General features: G+C 45.7%; 1 pseudogene across 1 annotated transcript in view; it reads left to right on the forward strand.

Annotated features, from left to right (window-relative positions):
* LOC109467392 overlaps positions 1-4,468 on the forward strand; it is a 9,193-nt pseudogene that overhangs the window by 866 nt on the left and 3,859 nt on the right. The gene's annotated exons all lie outside the window — the stretch shown is intronic.

A 4,468-nucleotide genomic window follows, 5' to 3' on the forward strand; every position in this document is an offset into this window, starting at 1 on the left:
CTTCTATGGTCCTGGATCTTCTCTGGTATACTAACCCTTTATTTCGGCCAATTTCTACTATTTTCCAGCGATCCGCGGTGCCTGGTAGAGGCTAAGCATTTGTTACTCTACTAAAAAAAAACACGCGGTGCCTGGTAGAAAATTGGAGCTTCTATGGCCCTGGATCTTCTCTGGTATACTATCCCTTTATTTCGGCCAATTTCTACTATTTTTTCAGCGATCCGCGGTGCCTGGTAGAGGCTAACAAATGCTAACTGCCCGGCAAATGGATACTGCCTGGCCAATTATAATTGGCTTGCAGCCACCAAAACTTGGAGATTGCCAAAACACGTGAGGGTCCACGAGGAACAGAATATACGTGCCCGCGAACACGGTCTTTGTTGACTTAACCTAGTCTTCGTCACATGTCATGGCCTAGTTCCGTAAATACACGTATTTCGTCAGGATTAATTATGCACAAACACAAACTAAATTTTATTCAAGGTCAAGAACTTCTTTTGCACTGAATTTTTTTCAGTGAAAAAAATTCAGTGCAGAAGGAAACTCCGATAAAAAAGCCCCAAAACACGCTAAAAATACCCCCAAAACCCAAACCTCTGCTTGGAGAGTAAAGAACTTCCATAACGACATTTTTAGCTCCTTGCTATAACACGTTCGGTCTCCGATTGGCCTTACGAGTCGGTTGTCTTCGGGTACCTTCGGCAAACGTTCGTATATAATCATGGTAACATTATATGTAGCTATCTTCTTTCAGCAATGTCAGATGTATTTGTATGATGTATGTTTTATAACTCGAGGAAGATTATCTACATATTGATTTTGTACTTGTATGGTAGCTAAATGGGGGATTAATAAAGCACCTTGCAAGCACAGAATATATATTAAATTGTAAATAATATCAGTAGCTACCAGCAATATAGTGAACGTTTAACTTTTAGGATATGCTTGGCAATGGACCTATACCATTATTACGTCACAGTTTGTTTACCTATTCTAAAGAACATTCTAGAACGGTCAGTTAAAGAATAAAGATCATTTCAAAGTTTTCAAAGTAAGGCATGTCTGATTTTTGCTGCGTCTAGTTGTGTTGACACAGCATTACATGCCGCATGGGTGATTTAGTTGTGACATTAGACGAAAGTAGTACTGTATTAAAAGCCTTATATTAGGCTAACGCTTAGCGGCTACACAAACACACACCGTGCCACGCACCGCTGTACAATATAGACGTTGATTGACCGGCATTCATTGCGGTAAACAAACTGTGACGTAATAATGGTATAGGTCCATTTAGTTAGTAGCTACCGGATCTCTACCGGTAGTATCTACGGAATGTTCTAGAATCGCCATGATCGAATCGAAGTCTCTACTCTAACCATGTGACTTGATCTAACCCATAGGAACAACACCCACCACTGGTTCTACCCACCGACGGGCGGTTATGTAAGGGACGTACCACTTTGCGGTTCAAAAGGGGGGTGAGGTTTTTATTCTCCACTTCTGTCGTAGCTAAACATTAAACTTGTACGCCCTGATGAAGATTATATCCCCGAGTCTTATATGGAATGTATATCATTTACCAACTCTGTCTGGATGCGATTTAGTATACATTAGTAAAGGCTGTTTACGCTTTCAACCATAGCGGTTACCTGCGTGCATCTCATGAACATAATTTATTAAGCGTATGCAAAGAGGTTATTGCGGAATCACGTGTACCCTGACATGTTAGAGGCCAGACGTTGCAGGCAATGACGAAGTTGTTCCTGGCTGTGCATTGAGAATTCAAGACTGCTCGAGCCCTGTCTTCGCTTTTCAGCTGATTTTCGCGACAAAAAGCAACGATTTATTGGTGAGTTTTCCTCTGATAACATTTTTCAAATGTTTAGTGAGAGACATTAACCGAATACCGCTGAAAAACGATATCTGTATGTGACAATGTTGACTTGTGTACTAGCACGATCCGTGGTTTTGAACCCCAGCACTAGTGTGTATATTTTGATAAGTTTGATCGGGCACATTAGTCGGGAATATGTCTGCTAACAGTCTTACTGCTGTCGGCCTCAACCAGGCGTTTTCCCCGCCATTATTTTGCAATCTGGCATATGGGGAGGGGGGTACCCATTGAACCAATCCACTGGAAATGATTCCATATCCAAACGCAGGTAACTAATTTTCTCTAACAATCGCCCAGTTTTTATAATGATCTTGTAAACGTACAGTGTGTATGCGCCGTTAGCTTTCATACTTGGGTCTCACTGAACTTGTGTATGAATGTCACGTATGTTGTTATCGTGTCCCGATATATCATATATGTCCGGGACCCGTCTGCTTTACAGTACAGTGTACCTACATCTAGATCTAACCACGTCTATATTAGAGCGTTCTTATGGCTCATTACACAGCCAAGAAAGGGTGACTACAATTTAACTGACCAGGGAATTGTGATTATATGTTGCCATGCTGGCAAATCATTTATCCTGTTTGTATTTTGACAATTTTTTAAAATTATTTTCTATAAATTTCTTGGGGAGACCAAGAACAGCGCTAAAATCCATTCCTTCATATTCGAGAACCCACACTCACACCCATGGCATATACTACCCACCTATATACTCTCTTAGGCACACAAATACATACATAAATACATACATACAAAATAGATGTGTTACATCACGTAGCTACACCTAGCTGGTTACATCACGGTCATTGTTTGTCACGTAAAAATCGTATTTTTCTAGCAGCCATCCGACAACAACCAAACATTCAACATGCGTGAAATCGTTCATCTGCAGGCTGGTCAGTGCGGCAACCAGATCGGTGCCAAGGTAAGCTGAAAATTTTGAGTCTTTTTGGAGGGTTTTATTCAAAGATCATGCCGCGGTAGCCGGCCTCCATTTTGTGGGCCACAGTGCCGGGGTCACGTACGCTTTCGTTCCGATTTTCTGAGCACGTACTAAAACGACATGGAGGAAGTGTGCATGAATCAGTCCCACATGGATCTATACTTCACCAGAATTAAATCTACCGGGATATCAGCCTTTTTTTTACTTACTAAACTTGGAATTCCCTGCAGTGTACCCCGCCAAAATTTTTCACCAGATTAAATTTCCCGCCCCTGTTAAATTTTCCACAACATCTAGCGTGAGGCATCCTCCCATGGCAGGGGCAGCGGCTCCGAATTCCTTCTCCACCCCTTACCCCTGCCGAATAACATGGCATCTTCTACTCTGCGACCCGATTCCAGGGACACGCTCTCAGCCAATCACGTATCACAGAGAAAATCTTCAACGCACTTTACATTAATATCTATGAGATGCGCTAGCTATCGGAACCAATCATGTCGGCTATTCAGTGACAAATAAAAACAAACATGGCGTCGTCTCGGGAAGAGAACTTTTGCGATGCAGGCCGCTGCGGGCGTCGGCGGGGCGCTAGCGTGTGCTGGAGGCTGCGCGCGGATCCCGCCGAGCACGGGGAAGGTGTTAACTCGGTGACTTTGCCCCGCACGGCCTCCCCAACGCGTTAACGGGCTCGTCACCGGGCGGCGGCGGAGTCGCCGGCGGGGAGGGTGACGTCCCTTCGCCGCCCAAGTCAGAAATGGGGTCATGCCAAATAAGGCAAGCTCATGAATATTAATATTCCTGGGGTCGTAGAGTAGAAGATGCCATGTTATTCGGCAGGGGTAAGGGGTGGAGAAGGAATTCGGAGCCGCTGCCCCTGCCATGGGAGGATGGCGTGAGGGTAAATGGACAGACCTCCGCCAGCTTCAACATCAACAGCGGTGTGAGACAAGGTTGTGTCCTGGCCCCCATAATCTTCAACACTGCCATAGACTTTGTCATGGGAAGGACCATCTCTCAGAGTGCGTGTGGCGCAAGCTTCGGGAACGTCACCATAACGGACCTTGACTACGCCGATGATGTGGCCATTCTTGCAGAGATCATGCAGGCCCTTCACCTCGCACTCCACATCATGGACTCAGAAACCAGACCTCTCGGACTACAGATCAGCTGGCAGAAAACGAAGGTCCAGAGTCTGAGTGACTACCAACTTCCACCTGCCAACCTCATGATCGAGTCCAACAGCGTAGAAGTGGTGGACAAGTTCACCTACTTTAATAGGAAGCACCATCTCCTCCGACTGTAGAAGCACCGCCGACATCAAGATCCGTATCGGCCGCTCGTCTGCAGCAATGGCCAGTCTGAACCACATCTGGTCCAATGGCCAGATATCCACTGCCACTAAGCTCAGGCTGTACAACAGCTTAGTGCTCGCCGTCCTACCATGGGGCAGAGGCTTGGACCCTCACAGCCACAGAGGAGCGCCACCTGGACACTTTCGACCAAAAATGCCTGCGCAGGATCCTTGGCTACCGCTGGTATGACTTCGTCTCCAACTCCACGGTACGCCAAAAAACTGGTCAGCCGCCCGTCTCCCACAAGATCAGACAGGCCCGCCTGCGACTCTT

Source organism: Branchiostoma belcheri, unplaced genomic scaffold (genome assembly GCF_001625305.1).
Source record: "Branchiostoma belcheri isolate BF01 breed outbred unplaced genomic scaffold, Haploidv18h27 scaffold18, whole genome shotgun sequence".
In the NCBI taxonomy this organism is placed as follows: domain Eukaryota; kingdom Metazoa; phylum Chordata; class Leptocardii; order Amphioxiformes; family Branchiostomatidae; genus Branchiostoma; species Branchiostoma belcheri.